Source organism: Diadema setosum, chromosome 5, assembly GCF_964275005.1.
Source record: "Diadema setosum chromosome 5, eeDiaSeto1, whole genome shotgun sequence".
Taxonomy (NCBI): domain Eukaryota; kingdom Metazoa; phylum Echinodermata; class Echinoidea; order Diadematoida; family Diadematidae; genus Diadema; species Diadema setosum.
The window spans coordinates 43,229,435-43,255,502 of record NC_092689.1 but is presented as its reverse complement, the minus strand read 5'-3'; the positions used below and the strand labels follow the sequence as shown (position 1 = coordinate 43,255,502).

Genomic DNA, 26,068 nt, shown 5'->3' with positions numbered 1-26,068 from the left:
CAACAGGTTAAAGCACAACAGTGTGTGAAATAAAGTGTAAAAAAGTGTGAAAAACTCGAATCCTATTCCTATTGTGCACTTGTAAACAATTATTAAGGGCTATACTTCGGGGGCGGGGGGGGGGGGGGGGGCTCAGTAAAGCAAGCAGTGGTTTTGTCTCTCCGATAGTGTACGTATTGTCTACTAGTATCATTTACGTCATGAAATGTCATTATATTGTAACAGCTAGTGTAAATCAGTTTATTTGTCTTTTTGATTTTGTGAACACAAAAGAAAAATAATTGAAATCAATTAATCAGTATAACCAATGCTACCGTCAAGGCCCTGGCATTATCTAAACTGACTTTTTGGCTGCAAATTAATGAGAATGTCTGCTTTACTTTGATTCCGTCAAATTGAACGATTTTTAAAGTGTGTTCGGGATTTATCAAATAAAATGGAGAATTAAAGTATGTTATGACTCTGTGCAATATTGACTATAGCGCTTTAAAGAATAACTTTATAAAACTGTGTTACGTAATTTTATCACATTATTGAAATACTGCTTCTCGTGTATTTCGTCACTTTTCGTCAATAATAGGCTGTAGCAAACTCTTACAAGTCACTACCTTGGAGCCTACATTCCAGAAGTTTCTGCTTCTTTTATAGGCGCCTCATATTCCACATTATTCATATTTGCTTATGCGTTTTTCCTTCTCAAATTGACTATTTTGTGTTGTATTTCTCCCTAGAAATCAAATGCAATGCAAAATTATATAAAATGTGGCATATGGAACAAAGCTTTAAGAATATGAAGTTTGAATCAACAACATTCTTGTGACAAAATGACAATACAAAATGTTCACTTGCGTAGGTAGAGATCGGAAGCACCGACTCAAATAAGTTATATCAAAAGGGAGTAAGACTCTTTTTTATTTATGTCTAGATCAATTTTCTTCTATAGCATTCACGGAAATGATAAAAAATATGAAAAACACAGACGCAAACAACTGAGAGGTTCCTCGATTACTTAAAGAAATCGAGTCGAGTGATTTGTCTGTTTTCTATAATACGGAAGATCGTCTAAAAGTGTGATAACCTTCACCTCTTCTTCTCCCATGACAATAGTGGAGGGAAGCACTGAAAGATTTTTATATTCACGCACAACGAATTCATTTGAAAGCAATCTACTAGTACTCCTTTCCATATCCACTTGAAAGCACTTAAGGTTTGTCGAGAGATACATTCCCACTTTTGAATGTCACATTAAATACCTCCACCCTCTTGATAAAAAAAAAAAGTTGCTCTTGCGATTTCATGCGAATTTCTTTTCTTAGCGTGTGATGCCTTCATAATAACGTGTTTTCAATGCCTCCACGTCTATTCAAATTGTCCATCAAAAGGGGGAGATTCATGATAGAAAAGCCTTCCTGTGCTAAAGATCATGAGCAACTGGGTTGTCATGGTAATCGACTTGGATTGTAGAAAGAAAAAAAAACAGTCATCTCTGGTAGTCAGGTAGACATACAAAACTAATTGTTTGGAATAATGCAAAGTTCTTTGAAAGTTGGTGAGACGGTTTACAGTACTTGCTTAGCTTATGACCTTTTTCGAGTACGCAAAGTGCATACTTTCACCTGTTGTGTTCATTGGTGTTGAGTGTGTTTTACAGCGTGTTTGCTGTTGCAGTTGAAAGATTTAAGTTTGGCATTATGTGAGATGACAAGAAATGACGTTGGCTGTATAACTCTATATCTGCTGACCGTGGATCTTACAGATCTACTCTAAGTTGTCATACCTATACGTCGCTTGGCTATCGACTCCTCTTTAAGGTTGACAGACGTCATTGATGATGTATGATGTTTTGTGCTTCCAAGTGGTCATGTAACTTGATAAGATCTCGTGACCAAACGTTGGAGGTTGTCTGGGCGTGGAATTTATCAGATGGTGCTATAAATGGAATGGTAACATTACGCAAAGAATGACGTTGCTTTCATGAATTTGTATGGGCTTGTGATTTGTTTTGTGTGATGGCGTGTGAGTACATCTGTTTGTTTATACTATGACAACCTATGTAACATTTTATTAGCACATAGATACACTTTTGTAAAGAATCTTTACTTTTAAGGGCAAGTGAAAGTGATTGAATACAGAGCATTATTACTCGTGACTTTTTTCTCTTACAGAACTATGTGACATTGTGTGCTCCAAACACGAGAATATGATTAGTAAATCAATTGATTATGGACTCCTCGAGTGTCCATACAGGGTAGGTCCTACTGTACATGCAAACATACATGTGACAAAACATACTTTTAAGAATATAAGGCGTTTGTTATGGCATGGTCTCTGAGAAGTGATAATATAATTGGGTCTCCGTCACCTTGTGTATTGCCAACAAAACTTGTTCAATCAATACATGTAATTGCCTTTTATATTCATTCTTGTGTCAGACTGTAGCTTCACGTTCATATTGAAACATGACTTCTGACGAGAGATGACTATGATTCTCCGTTGAGGATTGAGGACTGTCGTATTAATATCAGGGAGGTCGGGATAATGAGGTGACTGATGAAAGCGGAAATAGTGTGGGTTAGGATGATGGATGTCAATAGAGGGCTTTCCTTTTTATTCTTTGGTGGAAGTGGTTATTGCGATGAAATAGGAGTATTCATGACATTAAAGGCATAATTTATCATTTGCATATGAAACAAAAACCCAGTGTTGTATAATGCTTCATAGTGCTTAGAGATAGAAACCAATGTAAAAATCTGAATCAGTATAATCGATGTTAAGTATTGTTAAATATACAAAATGTGAACAATAGTTATGATAAAAATATTTCTAGACTAAAGTAACCGTCTATAGTTATGGTTCATTGAGAAAAACAGTGATATCTCCTTATATTTTAGGCTTTATTGCAAATTTTTTATATGGTAGGATGTCTTGTGATACAACTGACCTACACACATGTATCAAATGTGATATCTTGAACACTTCTTAAATCACTGCTTCCAAAGGTAAACAATACCGTTAATGCAAAGCTTGTACAAGAATGGAAATAAGGAAAACTGTGTCGAAAAGAGTATTCATTAGGCTCATTCACCGTAACAAGATATGCAGGGTAAAATATAAAGATCTAGTCAACTTCGCCTGAGAGATCGTATAATTCGTAAAATTTGCTTAGTCGAAGATAAGTTATATCCAAAGTGTAATAGAGACAAATACTTAGTATGTGTAAATTATATTGTGTTAGTCGAAATTCACATAAGTCGAATGATTTTCTTTGGATTAGACCTAGGCGAGACTGTATTTCACAAAATGTAAACAATACATTTATATTCAAATGTACACACATGACAATATTGTCGAACATTTTCTTATGGGAAATCTTACAATGAAGAAAATACATGTTCATAATATGCTATCAGAGTCATGGTAAAATAATCATTGATATGGCGCTTTGTCTTATTTCATGAAAACTAGTGGTAAAATGACATTTTCGGTAAATGTTCTCTTTTCGATGCATTAAATTGGATATCTTTCCGAAGTAGGCCTATACGCTCAAGGTCAGTCAATGAGTTAATATAGCAATCTAGGTCAGTCAATGAGTTAATATAGCAATCTTGATTAATATTCACTGAAAATAGCTGCGTCGTCGTTTCCAGGATCATCAGTTTTCAAACTATTTAGGGTGTTTTTTTTTTCCATTCCAGAACATTCTTTCACAGACCCAAAATATCAAGAATTTCTACGCTGTATATAGTTTAACCTTTCATCGATTTCAATCGTGCGCTAAGCATTTTAACACGAATCATCGCATTACCCCTGCGGGCCTTTGTTTTCAAAGGGTGCCAATTCACACTGTCCAATCTTAAATAATCATATACAGTGCATTCCCATTACAACGAAAACGGTTATAACGAAATTCCGGTTACAACGAAGTAAAAATTCAGGCCGCAAAATTATTCGCTGTATGTGTTCTCCTTATTCATTTGTTCGGTTATAACGAAAGAAAACTGCCGGTCTCGATGACTTCATTATAACGGGAGTCCACTGTACGAGATTCATCAACCTTCTGCGCCAATGTGAATGTAGTTACATGTCATTGCATGTAGTGGAATGTGATGCCCTGTCTGCTTGTATATATTCTATCCATCGCTATGTTTAGCACTGAAGACCGATGGGGGCACGCAGCTCAAGTTTACGCACGCACATTCGAGCAATGTCCGATGAAAAAGTTGAACAGAAACACTCCTCACCACTCACGCCAACACAGGTAATGCGCATGTAACCCGAATGTAAACAAACGTGCCTGAAACGGACCATTCTTACGATATCAGTTTTTACACGCACACACACACGCACACACGTTTATAAATGAATAATTGAATACTAGTATATAATAAATAAATATATATATATATATATATATATATATATATGTACATACATATGCATGTATATAAATGTATACCAACATAACATAGAATGTAACACATACACAATTACAATAATATTATGTCTTGTTTGGAAAACAAAATCCAGAGGATTACTCTCTTGTTTTCTCTATTTTCAGAGATTACAACCATTCACTTTTATTTCTAAACACAAAATAAAACACCAAAATACACAGCAGACTGCCGAACATCAAATTGAACTTACATGTATACAATAATAATAATAATAATAATTAAAAAAAATCGCAATTCACAAAAACTCACAGTCGCATTCAATGACAGCCAAATATATTCTGAACAAGAGGGAAAAAATGAACATGAAAATGTTTTGCGGTATAACCAGTGAAAGGTAATTTGCAGCTCCAGGTTATCATTCGAGACTTTCTTCATAAAGTCCTTACAGGGGAAGTCCACCCTGAAAATTAGTTTGTGTGAATAGAAACAAAACACAAAACAAAACAAAATAAACCGCAGGAATTGGACAGTCAAACTTTGAGCAAATTTTGATCTAAACTAAGAAAATTATGATCTTTTCAAGTTATGATCAATGAAATAAAAATGGGAAATTTCGTGATGTCACACGCGATCTACTATTTGCTCTGTAAGCCCTACACTATAAAAATATACAAAGTTTCCCATCAAGTAAATTTCCAATCATACATGTACCTTTAATTGCCCCACCCTTTGAAATACAACTCCCTCTTTATATTCAGAATGTCTCAAGTATTGAATCATTCAAATTCTTCTCAAAACCTTATCTTTTTAGTCAGTTGTATTGCGCACACAGTTAGTTATTGATTATTGCATCAAATTTTATGTATTCTTTTTTATTTTATTTTTTATTGTCACTTTGGTTTTGCATTGTCCTTATGTTATCGTGTTTACTAGTTTTCTCACGTAAATACCACCAGTGCGCTTAGAAACGCACGTACAATTTGTATAAAGCGCCATATAAATGCAATGACCACTATTATTATTATCATTATTATTATTATTATTATAATTATTATTATTATTATTATTATATTATTATTATTATTATTGTAATTATTATTATTATTATTATAATTATTATTATTATTATTATTATTATTATTATTATTATTATTATATTATTATTATTATTATCATTATTATCATTATTATTAATACAATCATTTCATTTTAGAAGAACTTCTGCATGGAAAAATATAATCTATCAACAATAAGGGAAAAAATTAACATTTCAGTGAATTTTATGCACAAGGTAAATGGAAGGTGAGCTACCATGTTACATCGTGGAGTTGTCGATTTCTGTTTGATTTGTCAAACCGTCAATATTTAATAACTTTCTCGCATTTAATCGTAATTTGGTCAAACTTTTATTATCCAGTTCCAATATTCGATTCAAACTTATTCTTAAAGTGGACTTCCCCTTTAAGCATCATTAATCCATTCGGAATTAACCTGTATTCTATTCTATACATTTACAATGTACTTGATTTACACAGAGCAGTAGTTGTATATAACATGCCGTACTTTCCAAAAAAAAAAAGAGTAGATACAGACCGCAGCTGACGAGCAAATTTCAAATCTGTGTATAAACAACGGTGAAACAGCAATGAATAGCCTCGTGTTTAAACATACGGTAAGAAATAAAAAGGTACATAAATGCATTGCGTATAGATTGATGTGGGTATTATAAGCTACACCAGTCCATCACAACGCGTGACTAGGTGTTTACGTGGTATAGTGTTCTTAAATAAAAGTTGATTATCATGCATATCATGAAAATAATTATTTAATTACTATATAATACATGTAACATCATCGATAATAATCACCATATTATATGATAACTGTAATTCTTTAGAATCATCATCACTTATCAAAATGGACATGCTGGAAATACGATTGTATATACAGTAGATCCTACAATCTTAGTATCTTTCCCTATGGTTTTCCCTACCAAGAAATAAAAAGGGAAAAGATTATACTATATAGGTAAGAAAATCAAATAATGTATATAGGCCCTAGCGATAATTGATATTGTTGACTTCTATGGCGCGCCAGAGGGGAATCAAATATTTATGTTCGACACCAACTAAAAAACCATTTCATCAATTTAAATTTCATTCCACAAAAATATGTTCGATAAAATATATATTTCATAAAATATATATTCAAACAAAATATATATTTGAAAAGAAAATATGAAGGTTTGACCGAAATATATTCGACAAAATATATATTTGACAAAAATATATATGTTTCACCAAAAATATATTTCACAAAAATATATTTGATCAAAAATATATTTGACACAAACTATGTTTGACCCAAAATATATTTGACAAAAAATATATTTGACCAAAAATCATATTTGACCAAAACATATTCGACAAAAAAATATATATATTTCACCAAAAATATATTAGACCCAAGATATATTTGACATGGCGTTCTATACTTACGACAAGAAATCATTCGATGAACAAAAAACCATTCGATGAACAAAAAATCATTCCATGAAAATAAAAAGTCATTCGATGACAATACAGCGCAGCGCAAGCTTACGCTGCACGTGTCGTTGCGTGTACACTGTGGTATACACCATCAATTTGCAAATTGCTTGCGCATGCACATCCGCGCTTGCTTGCTAGCCCGTATACCGCGCGGTGAGAGCTAGACGCTCGCGTGGTACGCGCGCTATTATACAAAGCATATTTAGCGATTTCGATGTCTGTCTCTTCTGAAAGTGGGAGTAGGAACGATCTCGATGGCGTTATGCAAGAGATTCAGCTCCGCCATTGCCAGTGAGATGACGAGCGCGAGATCGATCGGGATCAGGTCGCCCGGTCGTGGACATACTTGGAGACTAAGTTAGCACGAGCAGAGCAACATCAGCGGTAACCGCAGCAGCGACCCCAACACGTTACTGGTACAGCGCCCGGCCGCCCCGGGCGGGGGTTACATCAGCGGCAGCGTTTACGAATAGCCCGACCAGACGGAGGTACGCTGTGCGAATATCCTACGTACAGCGACTGGGCTGTGTATAGTTACGGCAGCGCCTGCCATGACGATCCGGTCTCCAACCCAAACATCAAGCAGGCCAAGGGCAAGACCACAGCCTGAGGCTGTTAATATAGGCTCAGGCTCAACCACCGGCACCGCACCGGCACTACGGATACGGGCTCAGCCTCAGCAACCCCAGGTTGGTAAACTGTCGTAGACCGATGAGATCTGTATCTGTATGGTTTAGTCAGCAAAATGTCCAGGAAGACATATCCACGCTAACTTGTAGAGGAGCACTACGTGTGGACAGAGCGCGACCATTGAAATTTGTCTGAGATCTGTCTCTTCTCGTTGCCGTCGGTCATGGGCTTCTTAGAGACAGATTCCGGCGGTAGTAAAATGGTAATGCAGTATTGGCAGTAGGCCTAAGCCAATATCGTATCTAAGAGGCAAGAAGATATACCTCAAATTTCACTCTACCAAATTCCACCAAAATTTCAGGGATTCCTTAGTATCTCATTTCCAGTCACTCACATAAATTTGAATTAAATGAGACATGGGGAAGCATTGAATTCAACGTTGACTTAGTTGTGGTTGTTTCTGCTCGCGCTCACAGCTTACGCTGTCTAATGTTAACGTTTACACATTACGGTGGCTTTTAAATAAGGGGGACCATCATAGACATCATAAAAAACAAGGTTATATGCCTTCTAACCTGGAGTAATATGTGTAACTCATCATGAAATATAGATTGCTAGTTGTTCTTCCCCCCCCCCCCCCCATGAGACTAACAATTAGAGTTACTGTCACACAGGTCAGTATCATTACGACAGCGCGTTGCTGACTGCAGTTATTCACGCGATCACGATTACTCTCCACAGGCATTCATTGTCGGCAGGTAGTTCGCCGTACAGGAGGAAAAGAATATGAAGTTTCCGTGACAACCTGAGGACATACGTTGATGCAGCAGGAAGAGATGATGGATGTGTGAGGTAAGACATCGTGTCCTCATGATCATTGCTAGATTCCCACTGGTGTGATATTTTGAATGGAAAGTGCTTCAGTAATATTATACTAATCACAGAGTGAGGAAAATTGACTTTATTTCTTTTTTTTTCTTCTATGAATGTGATGTTTCTTATGGAAAGTTATGAGATTGAATAAGCTGAATGAACAATTCTCAGAGGATATAGATATAAACAGCCATCCCTATCTTTCAACAGAGCAGAATTCTGGATGCCTAATCCAGTCAAGTACTAACTTAGTCAAGTACTTGTACTGTTTGAAAATTGTTGTTCAAATTTTACCTCTTTATTGTTATTTATTTGTGTGTGTGTGCGTGTGTGTGTGTGTGTGTGTGTGTGTGTTGAAACTAAAGTTTCAAAGATGAAGTTTAGGAAGTCAAGACTTTATGCCCCATTGTGAATGTTTTTTACTTTTGTGATAAACTTGGAATATAGTGATTTGGTGTGTTTTTTCAAAGCTAGTAATATTAGGAATAATAAAGTAGTGATGGTAGTGATCATAATAAAATTTTCATGATGAATTATCACTGTTGTTATTACTTGAATAATGAAAATGATGTTTCTAGTCATGATTATCATCATCATCATCATCATCATTTATCATTGCTTTCCCCCTTGCAGAATTACAATATATATGCCTCTAAATATATTGTAGGCAAACTGTAATAGCAGTACCTAGAGAAACCTGAAACAAGTACTGGTACATCAATATGGTACTAATTGGAAACATTTCAGTTCATCTTTTCAACATCAAGTTTATTATATGTTGATAAAATTATGTTCCAAAAGGTATACAGTATTTACCCAGTAATGTCATGCATTGTATTTCTGTTGTTTCCACTAATACACAATGGCAGCTACAGTGTGAGAATGTTTGAGGCCATGAGGGGACCTGTAACTATGCCGTCTACGAGATCTGGGAAACAGAAGAGGACTGGAAGACGTGGAGTCACTTTGTGTTGATCTCTATTGATCCAGTGATGGTTTTGCCAAGGTTTGACACTGTAGCTCCTTATTATAAAGCATAGATTATTAAGTTCAGAAGAAAATCAAGCAAACAATTCCATACTTCTTCAAATTCATGAAATTCTTCCGTCGAGATGTTTTCATTGCGACTGATTGACAAATTGCCCCACATCGACGTAAATAAGCACTGAATTGATCAGTGTTTTAGTAGTAGCCATGGTATTTACGTCGATGTGGGGCAATTTGTCAATCAGTCGCAATGAAAACATCTCGACGGAAGAATTTCATGAATTTGAATAACAAAGCAGTACCCGCTGCATGCTAAAAGGATTAGAACCAACACTTGCTGTCGGGCGAAAGCTCGGTGGTCTAGTGGAGATGACGCCTGTCCGGTGATCAGGAGGTCGTAGGTTCGAATCCTGCTCGAGTATGTACGCCCATGATTTTTTATCATGGCTACTACTAAAACACTGATCAATTCAGTGCTTATTTACGTCGATGTGGGGCAATTTGTCAATCAGTCGCAATTCCATACATCATTTGTCAGAATAAATTGTGCAGTATTAAAAGAAAAAAAAAGTGTCTTGTTCAGAATGTGTTCACTGTTATTGTAGTTTGTGCTTATTTGTTTGTTTGGTGGGTCATAGGATTTCTGTACCAGATGTAATTGCTTATGATTTGTGGTATTTTGTAGTACATGTATCATGTTCTTTGTTGATAAGCTTGTCTTGTATTCTTTCAGGAACTTTGCTGGTGCCAAGTCAAAGTCTTTCCGTCGAGAGAATGTGGATCTTTTGGACAAACCAGAGCAGCTGTCTTCAATGGCTATACCAGGTGAGAGTCATGTTACCCCAGTGATAGCTGGAGTCCAATTCCAGAGTGGTTAACCCTGACTTTAACTAGTGGGGAAATTCTGTTTAATCAACATATTGCTTACAGGAGCCATGCTTGTGCTGCGATAACTATTTTATCAGAGGATCCTGATCAGTGTATATCAAAATTTTACGACCCTCATAAAGGTAGTGTGACAGAGAACCGTGATGTGCCTTGGTGAAACCAGGGTGGGGTGGAATAAAAGTGTCCATTCGGGACATGAGAGTTGGAGTTGGCAAACATGGCGTGAACAGTTGCAGTCATTCGGTGCTGATCCAAGAATGTTTTGTCGGTGTATGACAGATGTTATGTCGGTGCTGACGGGTGTTCTGTTGGTGCATGACATGTGGGGAACATGTCCGGGAAATGAACATACAAACAAGCTGTCTTTTGGGTAGTTATTTCGGTGTTTGGTACATCGTTGTAAGTATTGATGCCCGCTGGAAGCATGTATGTGTAGTGTTCGCACTCATGTGAGATGTGTACACAGGGTAGCGAACGTAACAGTGTCGTTCGTACTGTTCGTAGCGGTATTGTATACTGCGTGACATTGCACGGTATGTGTAATGGGGCTGCGTTAGCAGTGGTTGTGAATGGAAGTGCGATTCGCGAAGCGATGCGATGAGTATGTTTTGTGCACTTGTACTGGTCTTCTCGCTAGCTGAATACCAGGGTTGCAGCATTGATTGCTGGGAAGGAAGGGTACGTATTATCGTTTCCTTTATGTCATTCTATCAGATTAGTGTGTCACTTTCTGGTTATTTGGATTAGCATCGTTAGATGTGGCTTTACGAGGAAATTGGCCTCGAGATATACGAGTGTTTGTCAGGTCTGAATTGCTTAGACTATTCTCGTAGTTCGGTACGCAGTGGAGTGTACTGTAGGAAGTTGCGTTAGCGACGTAGTCTTGAAATCTAGTCGGAAAGCTAGATGTGAATAATCATGGCAGCCAAGTTCGATGCTGCAGAGTTTGTGAAAGACGTCACTCTTGGTAGATTGAGAGGGTTAGTGAAAGCCCAATTGATTGAGGTTGCAACTCATGTAGATGCTGATATCAGAGAGTGTAGTCGAAAGAAAGAAATCTTTGCAGTTCTGGTGAAGAAGCTTGAACTGGGTGGTGTAGAAAATGAACACACAGACCACAGTGAGAGTACAGATGAGATTGAGAGTGCTGGTAGAAAAACTGCTTCAAGTACTACTACCACATGTATTACTAGACCTAGTGAGATGAGGGTAGATTCCACACAACTAGAACTGGCTAGATTGGAGTTAGAAAAAGAAAAAATGAAGGCAGAAAATCTGAGACTCGAACAAGAGTTAATGCAACGTCAAATTGAGTTGACCCAGGCCCAGGCCAGTAGCGTCCCAGGAGATAGGCCTAATGTTACTATGTCGAGACCAAAGACGCCCGACATTGCAAAAATGGCGAACACAGTCCCCCGCTTTGATGAAGAGGATGTAGACTCTTTCTTTTTCTCCTTTGAGAGAATAGCCAGGAATTTGGAGTGGGAGAAGAAATATTGGTCTATGATAGTACAACAAAAGCTCACAGGCAAGGCACATTCAGTAGTGTCTGCTCTCTCGGATGAGGAGGCAAATAACTATGACACAGTTAAGGAAGCAGTCCTTCTTGCCTATCAGTTAGTCCCAGAAGCTTACAGGCAAAAGTTTCGAGGATATAGGAGAGGTTCGAGACAGACCTACGTAGAGTTTCAGAGAGAAAAAGAAATTATGTTTGATCGATGGGTTCGATCAATGAAAGTAGATCTCACTTATGACAATTTGAGAGAGATAGTGTTGATGGAGGAGTTCAAGAAATCGACACCTCCAGATTTGAGAACATATTTGGAAGATCGAAGAGTGCATGATGTAAAGAGTGCAGCAGTCACAGCTGACCAGTATGAGTTGACACATAAGGTGAAAACAAAAAGTCCTGAGGGAAAGAGGAAATTTGATCAGGTGAAAAAACCTGACACTCAAAAGTGGCACAGTAGTCATAGTGAACGCAGGGATAAAGTAAAGACTGAATCACAGAAAGAGCGCCCAAAATCGCCACGGCCTCAATACAAAGAAGTGAGATGCTTTTTCTGTGGGAAAACAGGTCACATTAAGTCTGAATGTAGGCGATTGCTGGAACAAAATGAAGCAAAAGAAAAACAAAAGCAAAGAGCAACACATGGTTTAGTCCATGCAGACACACGTACACAGAACAGTTCAGATGCTGAAACAAAAGAGAAACCGAACCAGACAGCCACCAATGGTTTTGTTAAGTCAAGTGTAAGTGATGAACAGCGTCATCCAAATGTGAAAAGCAGTGTCTCAAAAATGACAGATACATGTTCAAGTGGTCGTGTAGATGAAAAGTACAAAGACTTCATTTCCAAGGGTACAGTAACCATTGCTGAATTTAGAGTACCGGTTGTCATCCTTCGTGATACTGGAGCTACACAGTCCCTCATGGTAGGAGATGTGAAGAGTATGCCCATAGACTGTAACACGGGTAGGAAAGTACTGATACATGATGTCAATGGAGGAACGCAGGCGGTCCCTCTTTTCCGAGTGAATTTGGATAGTGGACTGATTTCAGGGGAAGTGATTGTGGGAATTGTTCCATTTCTCCCTATGGAGGGAGTTTCCTTTTTGCTTGGTAATGACCTTGCAGGAGGTCGAGTGAGTGTCCTTCCGGTTGTTTCTGAAGTCCCAGTGTACGAGCAGGAAACTGAAAAACTTGTCGATGAATTTCCAGAAGTATTTCCAACATGTGCTATCACAAGGTTTCGAGCAAGTGAAGCTGAGCGTGAGAGAAAGGAGTCTGAAAGTGATATTTCTCTTGATGACACATTCTTTGGAAAGGTGACTAGTGAAGGTGAAAGAGAACAAAGTTGGGAGGAAGGTGTGTTCAGTCAGCCAGCTTTAATCAAAGCACAGATGGAAGATGAGGAGTTGTTGAAGTTGAGAGAGGGTGCATTGACTATAAATGAGGCGAAGGGAGTGCCAGAATGTTTCTATGTAAAGTCTGGTGTTTTGATGAGGAAATGGCGTCCTCCAGATCGTCCCGCAGATGAGGACTGGACGGTTGTCGACCAGATAGTTGTTCCTCCGCCGTATCGAAAGGAAATTCTACGTCTTGCACATGAAATTCCAATGGCCGGACACATGGGTGTCAAGAAGACTTTGTGTAGAATCAGAACTCACTTTTTCTGGCCCAAGATGAGAAAGGATGTGTCTGAATTTTGTCGAACGTGTCATAAATGTCAAGTGGTAGGAAAACCACAACATGCCATTAGACCTGCGCCGTTGATTCCTATTCCGGCTTTTGAGGAGCCATTTAGCCGTGTGATGGTAGATTGCGTTGGTCCATTGCCGAAGTCCAAGTCAGGATGTCAGTATTTATTGACTGTGATGGATGTTTCCACGAGATACGCAGAAGCATTTCCGTTGAGGAGCATAACTGCTAAGTCAGTTCTGGATGCCTTGTTGACTTTCTTTACTAGGTATGGGCTACCAAAAGAAATACAGTCGGATCAAGGTAGCAATTTCATGTCTCGTGTCTTTCAGGAGTTGATGTACCAGCTTGGTATTCAACAGATCAAGTCGTCTGCATATCACCCGCAATCACAGGGGGCCTTAGAAAGGTACCATCAGACTCTAAAGACGATGTTGAAGGTCTACTGTCAGGATAATCCCAGGGACTGGGATAAAGGGATCCCTTTTCTTCTCTTCGCTGCTCGTGAAGTGCCTAATGAATCCACTGGATTCTCTCCCTTTGAGTTGGTGTTTGGGCATGAGCCAAGAGGGCCCCTGAAAGTTGTGAAAGAGCAGCTGTTGTCTGATGAGGAAGACAAGGATTCCAATGCCTTAGACTACATTTCCATGTTCAGAGAGCGTCTTGTGAGAGCGAATGAAGTGGCGAGAGAACACTTGAAGTCTTCGCAACAGACAATGAAGGAAATCTTTGACCGAAAGGCAAAGAGTCGTGTGTTTGAGGTTGGAGACAAAGTCTTGGTTCTACTTCCATTGCCAGGAGATGCATTGAAGGCTAAATTCAGTGGTCCCTATGTAGTAGAGAGGAAGCTTGGGAAGGAGACTTATGTGGTGAGCATGCCTGATCGTAGAAAAACCAAGAGAGTTTGTCACGTGAATATGTTGAAGAAATACCATGAACGTGTAGAAGATGTAGGTGCAGTTGTGAGTGAGAGTGTCCTACACAGTGCTGAGAAAAGTGCAGAAGAGTTTGAACCTGATGCTCCAGATTCTCAGAGTGCGAGTTTCAAGTCAGGAATGATTCCGCGAGTAGAGAACTCGAAGGCACTAGAAAATCCAGAGTTACTGCTCAGTCATTTGTCTGATTCGGAGAGGCAAGATGTTGTCGACATCTTCCAGGAATTTCCGGAGGTTTGCAGTGATAAATTGGGCTGTGCAAAAGACACTGTTCATACAGTAGATGTTGGTGAAAATGCACCCATTAAGCAGCATCCATATCGGATTCATCCTGCTAAGAGAGAACAGGTGGATAGGGAGATAGATTTCATGCTTGCAAATGGAATCATAGAGCCTAGTAACTCAAACTGGAGTTCCCCAGTAGTGCTAGTCCCAAAGGCAGACGGAACGTCCAGGTTTTGTATCGATTACAGGAAGGTCAATACCATAACCAAGACTGATTCGTTTCCGCTTCCTTTGATTGAGGAATGTATTGATCGGGTAGGAAGTGCTGAGTATGTCAGCAAATTGGATTTGATGAAAGGGTATTGGCAGGTGCCATTAGACAAAGATGCAAGAGAGATCTCGGCGTTTGTCACACCCTCCGGGTTATACCAGTGTCGTGTCATGCCCTTCGGGATGAAAAATTCCCCCGCAACTTTTCAACGGATGATGAATCGAGTTATTGCTGGTCATGATAACTGTGTTGTCTATATAGACGATGTGTTGGTTTTCAGCAATACGTGGGAGGAGCATGTTGCTCATCTTCGAGAGCTGTTCCAGAGGTTGTCACATGCAGGACTCGTGGTGAATCTGGCCAAATGCGAGTTCGGGAAAGCTTGTGTGACTTACCTAGGTCACAAGGTAGGCCGAGGTAGCGTCGCACCACGAGATGCTAAGGTCCGAGCCATCGTGGACTTCCCAGTGCCGTCATCGAAACGGGAGCTTCAGCGCTTCTTGGGAATGTGCGGATTCTACCGGAGATTCGTCCCCAACTTCAGTCACCTGGTGGTGCCCTTGACGGACCTGTTGAAAAAGGGTACAACGTTCCAGTGGTCGGCGAGCTGCCAGGATGCGTTCCAGAAGCTGAAGGCCGTCCTCATGAACGATCCCGTGCTTATCGCACCAAACTTCGAGAGAAGCTTCCAGCTAGCTACGGATGCTAGTGACCGAGGAGTAGGAGCCGTGCTACTTCAGGATGACGACAACGGACACAGCAAACCCGTGTGTTTCTTCTCCAAAAAACTGAATCGCCATCAGCAAAAGTATTCAACTGTGGAGAAGGAATGCCTCAGTGTCGTTTTAGCCGTGCAACATTTCGAAGCGTATTTGGACGGTGGAAGAGACATCGTGGTGTACACTGACCATAACCCATTGACATTCTTAGAACGCTTCAAGCACAAAAATCAGCGTCTCTTCCGTTGGAATTTGATTCTCCAGCCGTACCCACTGAGAATTGTGCACATAGCAGGAAAGGACAACAAATTAGCAGACGCTTTGTCGCGAGTTTGAAACTGTGCACGCGCTGATAATGTTGCCGAACGATAATTATATCAAATCTACAGTGAAACCTACATCAAGCTGAACATTTCAAACAGGACTCAAACCAGACAAGAAACTGATGTTGATTTTTTTTTGTATATGACAAAGTATACATGTGTTTATGTATTTTCGTTCAGTTTTCTTCCTTTCCCAAGGATTTGTGAAGGAAGAAATTGTATTTATGTTAATCATATTTGTTTCAAACGAAAACAGTATAATGTGAGTGATGCTAGGAAGTATGAGAAAGTACTAGTACACAATATTCTGTCTTTATATGAAGACATCGCTTGAAATTTTCATGATGTGTTACGAGCCAAGCATTATATGATATTTTGAAAACCCAACATTACAGGAAGCGCCAGGATACAATATCTGTGGTGTGTAAGATTACGGTGAAAGTTGTGCTTCAGTTGCACACTTATATTCTGATTTCATTCAATGTATCCCAAAGAGTCAAAAGATTCAGATTTGTATGTATACCGATACGTTACTAGCAAATGCAAAAACAGTATAGCAAAACACAACCGGCCAGTCACAGGAAAACTGTTGATCAAATTATGAGTCATAATTATGTCAACCGATTGGTGTTAAAACACAAGAATTTGTGTTGTTTTGTATAAATGAAAAAGTGTTGAGTGACAGTGAGGCATCAAGAAGCCAAGGTATAATGTCACTTTTGTAAATTAACAACTTATATGTACAATGTATTTCGTTACAGAGTGACAGCGTCACATTTGTGTGTCGAGTATGATCTCGATATTTTCCAGAGTTTGCACATATATTACAACATCTTATCGCGTGACAGTGCATATGTGTGAAAGGACAAAAAGAGATGTCCGGTGGTTAAAATTTTGTTGTTGTTTTGGCTAACTTATGACGAAGAGTTGACATAAGTATAAGATGTATTAGCAAGTACATGGAGTAGATGTACACGTGTGTTGACGTGTTTAAATACGATTTTATTATAATCAAGAAATGTGTGCTGTTACCACATTCAGTGAAACTCCAGTGAAAGTTTGTGTTGGAAAAACAGACATATCTTTGCAACAGTCAGAACAATTTCGTGAAGAAAGTGTATTTTTGGTTTCCACATTTAAAGATGAAGTGTATGTGTTACCAAAAACAAAATACTATTCATGCCTGAAGTTATGTAAGTTTATTGGTCAAGTATGTGAGGATATAATTACAGTCGAGACTACCAGAAAGCACAGTCTCAGTCAAAATATTGATACTACTGGAGAAATGATTGATTACGTGTGGTGTAATCTTTCCAGATTATGTGCACCCGTATGTGCACCCGTTGAAAAAACAGTTTCACATGTGTATTACTGTAGACACATTGCGTGATTTGTGTATTTACATGTTTTGTAGGGGGGCTTGTCAAGTTTTCATATATTGCTCTAAAAGTGGACAATATGATGCCGGACTTAACTGATTCTGATATGGCTCAAAATCAGTAATCATAAGTGTAGTATGCTAGGTGAGGTTGTGAGAAAACAACACAAAACTATTTGAGTTTGTAATCGTGTAAGCTGAATAGTAAGCAAGAACAGTGAAGCAAGCCTTACAACGAAGGTGTTTATAGTCGAAAAGTTACATTCATAACTTTCCTCTTGTTGGGGGGAGGTGTGACAGAGAACCGTGATGTGCCTTGGTGAAACCAGGGTGGGGTGGAATAAAAGTGTCCATTCGGGACATGAGAGTTGGAGTTGGCAAACATGGCGTGAACAGTTGCAGTCATTCGGTGCTGATCCAAGAATGTTTTGTCGGTGTATGACAGATGTTATGTCGGTGCTGACGGGTGTTCTGTTGGTGCATGACAGTAGTTACATCAATCAGCTAATCTTTGAGGAGTTGTAGATTCAGAAAGAAATGAAGACAGGATACTGTAAAGATTTTTGTTTCAAAAAGTAGATTCTAGAGTATCTATCTTGTGTTGCAATAATCAAAAGTGCACACCCAATTCTTAACAATCTCTATTCTCTACTTACACAAAATGTTGTTCTTACACCCCAATGGAAGTAGTTTTGTGCATACTTTAAAGCAAGAAATATTTGCAGTGTGAAATTTTCTTGAATCACAGCTGACAGCCTTTTTTTTTTTCTTTTTTTTTATGCCTCCGCCACGAAGTGGTGCCGGAGGCATTATGTTTTCGGGTTGTCCGTCCGTCCGTCCTTCCGTCCGTAATGAATTTTGTGGACAGCGTAACTAAAAAACGTTTTGAGGTATCCTAATGAAACTTGGCATGTATGTGTATTAGGGGGTGAAGTTGTGCCTATCAACTTTTGGGTGCACATGCTCAAGATCAAAGGTCAAAAGGTCAAGGTCAAATACGTAAAATTTCACTATTTCCAACATATCTATGCAATGCCTTAAGATATTTTCTTAAAACTTGGTGTATACATGTATTACCCAATTAAGATTCTCTGGTGGAAGTTTGGGGTCATGAGGTCAAAGGTCAAAAGGTCAAGTAACAATATTTTTTTGTCCGTAATTTGGAAATTGTTCATGGTATCTTCATGGAACATAGCATATATACATGTACTGACTGACAATGATTATCTAGAGAATTTAGGGTTCATGGGGTCAAAGGTCAGGGGCCAAAGAAAAGGGCAACACTTCAACATTTTACTATTTCCCTCATATTTATGCAATGCCAGCGGGATTATTTTTTTTTTTTACACTTGGTGTATGCATGTATAACCTGATAGAGATTCTCTGGAAACTTTTTCTTTTCTTTTTTTTTTTTGCCTTAAAGGTCAAAAGGTCAAAGATCAAGGGAAAGTGCTGAACTAACTTTTTCCTCCATATCTCAGAAGTGGCTCAAGGTATCATGAAACTTTCTACATATTTATGCATGTTCTGCCTGACAGTGATTATCCTATGAATTTTACCGTCAGAGGCCAGATGAAAATGGTAACAATGTACTTTTCAATACAGAAATTGCACTTTTTCTCCATACCTTGAAAAGTACTCAATGCATAAACTTATGAATGGGCAAAGTCAAGTTAAAGTCCTTAAATCCCCAAATGCATGCTCTCCTATTCATCCAATCAAACTTAGGTCAAGGAAGGTGAATATTCAACACATTTGTGACAAACTTGTTATTTTAATATTTTGCCAATTGTGTGAAAATGTAATCACACATTGTCCACATGTACAGTAGACCTATTAGGAGAATCATGCATTATGGCGGAGGCATACCAGTCGCCTTAGCGACATTTCTAGTTCAGCATGCCACTTGAATTCAATGCATACAGTGCATACAGTGTAAACAAGAACTTTTGCATGTACATGTATTTTGATTTTGTGACTCTTTGATCTCACAAAATTTGCAAAATTGGAATACAGTGTACACACGAAAATGTTTGGCTTAAAATCGTTCACTATTTTTGCTTCAATTGAGTTCTGCATGCCAAAAATGAAAGATTGTATACTTCATTCCGTTCAAAATAATTGTATGGTGGAATAATTATTCAAATATAGGCATTAAAGACTCTAATCAGTGTTTTCACGGAAGAATTAAAATGGGTTGATGCTTATTCTCCAACAAACGTTATTCATTCATCCATTTCATTCATTCATCTCATTTATTTTCACTTTCATTATTGGTTGACAAAATCTGTATTAAAAACACAAACAAACAAACAAAAATGCACTGTGTCAAATATGATAATGGAGAAATCATGAGAAGCACAACGTAGTCTTATTGAAAATGACCCCTTAATAACAAATGATGTAAATATGTGTAATCATTTATAATCATTTGTAATTTGATTGAAACGAATATGAATACAAATTGTGATAAGATTATGTATTGATTTCTACTTTGCAAGAAATCAGTTGAAATTTGAATTATTGATGAAAACTTATCCCGTAATGACCAATTTGCATGGACACATTAATGGGTTAAATGCAAAAGTATGAAGTGAAGGATCTATGAAGATAGATTGCAACATATGAGTTTGTTTGTTTGTTTGTTTCTCTGTGTTGGTAGGAGCATAGCTGCCTTGGACCCTGATAGCCCTATCCATCATCATGAGGTTTCCCAACCCACTCAATGCCATGCAGAGCCTTTGGATCAACGTCATCATGGAAGGACCACCTGCTCAAGGGTGAGCCACAATGTGCACACATCAGCAGGTCTGAGAGTATTCTGAAGGGGTAGGGCAATTATGCCGGCAGTGCAGTCATTATTCTGATTCAGTCTAATCAGGCCACTCTGCATAAAGATTCACAATCAATCAATCAGTCAATCAATCAATCAATTAATCAATCAATCAATCAATCAAATTTCTTCAAGCAAATATCTTTGAACCTCATTAAAGCTTTGGTTTCAAAATATTTCATTTTACCTTTTCATCGGCTAAAGCAGCATCTTAGTGAGTACCATTATAATTCTTCAGTCATGGGGGAAATAATTTTGTAAAAGTAAAAATCAATACCTCTCAAATCAGCAGTGTTTCGAAGTCTCATTTGTATGCCACTCTCCTTCTCTTTGTGACCCTTCTTATTGGAAAGTCTGGACGCCAACTATTTCTACTCTACACATTAATGTTGTTTCCAGAAATCCTTTCTGTCTATATGGCTACAGATTTTATTGTTAATTTGGAAGAAAGGACAAATATATGTTCATTCTTTAAAAAAAAGAAAGAAAGAGTGTGTATACATGTATTATCAAAGATGGATAATGAACAAATACTGACATGAAAAAAAAAAAATTGTGCATTCTGTAGTTCACATTACTGTATGATAATGTTTCATTCTCTCCCCACTCCTCTGTCCAGTCTCGGAGTGGAGCCATTGGACAAGGATGTAATAAGGAAGCCTCCTCGTTAGGTTCGTGACCCCATGATCACCAGACCTCTTCTTATTTATGTAGTCATGTCTGCCCTCATCATCGTCGTGGGGATCCTCTGGGTCTTCTGGAGAGAGGTTAGTGCTCCCTTTATTGTCCATGACTGTACACACATTTCTATTAATATTGGTCAAGTTCTTCCTTTACATAATTGTAATATTATGCCCTTGCTACATTGTGCCGAGTGATAACATTAGTGCATTTAGCAAGCTATCTTCTGTCAGATGCTTTGTCGTGCGGATTGTAATATTAGATAATGATGCATGTATTGATTTGATTAGATTTATCCATTGTCTTTATAGATACTTGGCTGTGTATATTAGTACATGCAGTAGCAGCATTCATCTTCACATACAGTATGCAATGAATTGTTTTGCTCCATGAAGCCTTTTCAGAGTATAAGGACAAGCATGATACTATCTTGAGCTGGGATTTATCAACTTGTGCCTGTCAAGCAGTCCAGATGGCACTGTAATAATGACTGCTCCTCTCGATTAGATGCAATCCTGCCTCAGCCTTCTCTGTGTCAGACAAAGTCATAAAAAGACGTGTAGCATACATGTATGAATACAAGACCATACATACTGTCTGATGCACCACTGGTGATGAAATTACTCAATTGTGTACAGACTTTGTCTGTACGTTTCAACATAAAGTAATGAGTGATAATTTTGATAAGTAATGTTGTCAAACATGCAGATCATGCCTTGGTTAGCTGTCCTTCAAGATGTAACTGATGTTGGTTATCTACTTCCCACCACTACAGGAAATATTCCAGATGGAAGCACTGTCAGTATAAGGTGAGTGTGGCATGAACTTCCCTCCCCTTCTCCCATCCCACTGGTGTATTCGCACACTTTTGCCATGTTATTGTTGAAACCAAGGGCCGTCATTTAAATATCACAGGCTAATTGTTAATTGTACACATTGTAAAATTATTGCCCATTGTACGCTAATGTGTACAAATGTGTCCTTTAAAAGCAAAAAAATTGAATGAGTTAACTATGTGTAAAACATCTGTCATTATGATTGTACTTCTTCACAACTAAACCTCAGCACTTCTGTAGGATTTCTTGTATTCTGCTCTGCTTCATGTTTTGAGAAAATTAGAGGTTTCTTATACTTTTTTTCACTTTATAAGATATTTGTAGGAAAATAATGCTATATATTTGGTTTCATAGGCTGCTGACTGGATGGTATAATTGACTAATTTAATGTCTAATGCACTACGTACAATGACTTCCATGTCTGTTTAATTAGAGGGGCAATCAGGCACAGTTTTACTCTTTTCCATAGAACTCCTTTTAATGACTTACTCTCGATTGACTGATTTTTGTTGCTCATTTCAGATATCTGTTTCTTGGTGATGCTGACTTCCTCTGTCTTACTTGTGCCGGAGATTAAAAGTAGGGTCATCGGCGGTTGAGTCGGCGTCACATCATCAAGCAACTGTGTGATTTTGAACTTGTTTGACCTGACGATGGTCTCATTGATACTTGGCAGGAATTTTATGTGGTTTTGCAGTATTTCTGACGCATTCAATCTGTCAAAATCATCATACATGTACTGGTGCACGGACATTTGTTTGGTTGGGTATACTCAGTGAAAGTCATTAATAAGTGAAGACTGTGTACAATTGTACCTGCTACCTGTATTTTAGGTGTAAAACTCATATTTAACGAAACCCCATTCGATAGAGAGTGTCTGTTGCATCCAAAAATTTGTTATATAACCAGTTTAAAAGCCATCACGACATACCGGTCAGAAATTCCTGGGCTAAATCACCCAGCGCCACTGACAAATCGATTCTCTGAATAATACTAAATAAAATCTTCGAACCGGACTTATCAGTCGCCAACACGCTGTACTGCACGGCCATTTTCCGACACCAGGTGTTGTTGTTGTTGTTGTTGTTTTTGATAATTCGCAAACCCGTATCGCGCCCTCTCTCAGTAAAAACGATGTATTTCCTTTTTTTTTGTGTGTGAAAAGTTCAGGGTCGGGGGGTTTTCTAGGGTCGGGCGGGTTACGCCAATACACTGATTTTTTTTTTTTTGCCTTATGGAAGTGTTCCTGTTTGCACAAGGTTTTATATTTAGGTGTTTCTCATGGTTCTTATAATGGGCATTTACTTTAAACAATTATGACTGATAATGGTTTTTATTGATGATGAAGGTTGCCAGTATTGAGTAATGCATTTATATTTACATGTAGTTCATTTCTTGAATCTGTAGCATTTGATTTCATGTATTTGAAATTTTGCAATTGGTACATGAATGCCAACTCTTTCATCTGCACTATTGCAGTCTTTCAGCAGTTACAGATTTGTATGATGATAAGATGACAAGAACATTTTAATGTGTAATGCTGCTTAAAGGGACAAAACAAATCATGCCCCTATGAAATTGAATTCAGGTTAGTTCTCTCCCTCCCCTTTCCCAGGTAAACATACAGATTTCATAGTTGTGATGACATTCTCTGTCAGAATCGTCTTTGATATATTTGCAAGTTATATAGCACTGGTTACTCAGAGGAATACCAATACCAATGTCAACCCATCACTCTCAGTCAAGCCATTTTTTTTTTTTTTTTTTTTTTTTTTTTGGTTGATAGCTGATGATGTTAGGGGAAGGCGAAAGATTGATTATATGGCTCATTGCCAATCATTCCAATGTCTAATCCACTCAATGTGTTTATGTCACATCCTCAGTCATCATGACATCATAATAATGTTTGTATTATTTTTATGACAATATTACATCCCTATCACATCGCCAGGTCATTATCAACATGACATCCTCACATCATCATCATCATTAGATTATCATGACAGAATCCTGATAGCTGAATTACATTCATGAATGTGAACAGGAACCACAAGGAGAACAGTGCAAAGATCACTAAAGTGGCTACCCTCTATGAATAAGACTAAATCATCATCGTCATTGTCATCAAGACATAATTCTTATACCTTTATAACATCAAAGCATCATTCTCACATTATTGTGATATCATCACCAAACACTGTGACATCATCATGACACTAATGTGACATCACATCATTTTCCTATCATTCTTCATATTGTCCCTAAACCGTGACATCATCCTGCCATTAACCTTCCATCGCTTTCCTTTTACCCACTCCAATGAATAGCACTTTTAATGGGATAGAGATTTTATAGTCTCTATGCAAGGGGTAAACCCATTTTATCCTCTTTATTATGAGCAGGTCTAGCTCTGTAAGAATATTGGATATCACCTTGCTCAGTACAAAAATACTGTCTGTGGTGTTTCCTCAGTATTCATGACTCTTTAAATTGCCAGAGGTTACAATGTAAATATCTTGAAGTACTGCACCATTTAACTTTGAATGAAATTTTATGATAGATTAATTTGATCACTGTGGTCCAATTGAAATGTACTTACATTGTCAGATTACATGATATGAGCTGAAGGACCCCTGAATGTAAATTGTGTGGTATCTCTAGACTGATGAATATCTGCATAGTTCTATTTGTCTCAGAGTTAATTTTAAAGGGATGTTGACTTCAATCCTGTTTATTTAAGTGATCAATGTGATATAGTTTTGTTTATTGACAAAGTTGAACAAAGTTGCTTACAATATACACTGGAACTGGAAATACAAATGAAGTCAGTGACACGATGGATGCATCTGTTTTACACTCCACATCTTTATTAAAGTTGTACATACAGAATAATATACTAGTATGTGGTAACAGTTCAGCATTGATGTTCATAGGGCCTTGTGTGTAGTCTTGACTTTCAGACCCACCTTATCTTTGACACAGTTGTAGTCTGTATCATGTTAACTCTGATTGTTTGTAGGTTGTTTTCACAGTGAAGTACACAGCAGGATCCTGTATAAACTATTGATGTGCAGTAGTCATACTTAATAGAGAATGGGACTTCATTGGATGATACAATACTTTACATTGATGATCTTTGTCCTGTAATGGCGGCTGACAGTAGACTGGTATAAGCCAAGTTGTCATGTTAACAAGAATTTTATTATGTGTTCAGTGCCTTCAAAGATCAGTGTACATGTACCACTTGCGAGTAAGAATCTTTATGTCTGGAGGTGCTTCAAGTCTGGCTTAACAGAGTTTCCTCTTAACCAATTGAGAACCAGTCGGAGTATACTAGGGCAGGTGTCTATGGGAAATCAGTCAGTCCTCATTGGGTTAAGGCTAACTTGTGTCGTAAGCAAATTTCTGCCCCCTCTGATTGAAACAGGTTTACAGTATACAGCATAATTTCAGAGCAGAAGCATTGTACTTGCCATTCAAAATTAGCATTCATTAATTATTGTGAGACTGAAATGAAATGAATTTGAAAAATATAGAAAAAAAAAAAAGATATGTGACAAGGCATGTACATTTGTGCCAATTGCCTCATTTAGATTGTAGAAGATTGGAATTTGATTTCATGAATTTGAAAGATTGGAATTTGTGACACCTTGACTGTGGCATTAAGCTGGCAATGCCAGAGAAGCTTCAACCACATGACATGTAAGAAATATGATTGAAGCTTGGAAGTTAAGGGATCTGTTTTTGATAGAAAAGAAAGATCCCTTCTGAAATGAATCAAACCTGCATTAATTACTTGCGACTTTTCAAAGTGTAATATTTCAAATATTGACTGGATGTGCCATGCCTACAAGCCCCCTACATGTTACATTGTAAGTGGATCAGTGTTGTAATTGTTGAAGTGCTTCAAGTCTTTTTTGAAAAGGCACTATATACTGTAATTATTGGTTATCATATGTTATTATGTTTTATCTGTGAGTGTCTGATGAAGAAAATGTATGTTTCAATATCTCTCATGTTTCAACAGGAGAAATATGGGGGTTATTTCAGTGCAAATTGTAATCTGCGATGCAACTTTTACAACATAACGGTAAGCATACAAATTTTACCTGGTAATACATGTACTCAGTAACATTCAGATCTTACTCAGTAACATGAAATAACAATGCCATAATGTTAGAAATACTGCCTGCTGGCTCATCTGTGAAATAAGTTCAGCCTCTGAAATCTTGTTACTTCTGACCATAAGTGGGCGATTCATGACAGGAAACAATTTATCCCCCAAAACTGTGTGGCCTACAGGTGACATCTCTTGGGTCTGTTGTGAATGGAAAATATGGACTG

The 26,068-nt window shown here is 38.0% G+C and overlaps 1 long non-coding RNA gene across 4 annotated transcripts; it reads left to right on the top strand.

The window, feature by feature from the left end:
• The first annotated feature begins 8,260 nt into the window (after positions 1-8,260).
• Positions 8,261-20,957, top strand: LOC140228324 (uncharacterized). 4 transcript variants are annotated; one of them, XR_011901234.1, is made up of 6 exons: positions 8,261-8,425; positions 9,316-9,401; positions 10,167-10,258; positions 18,798-18,867; positions 20,037-20,154; positions 20,827-20,957. It is a non-coding gene; the product is annotated as an uncharacterized lncRNA (long non-coding RNA). The 4 variants fall into 4 exon arrangements; XR_011901233.1 differs by having other exon boundaries at positions 9,316-9,452; XR_011901232.1 differs by lacking the exon at positions 18,798-18,867.
• Positions 20,958-26,068: the final 5,111 nt, after the last annotated feature.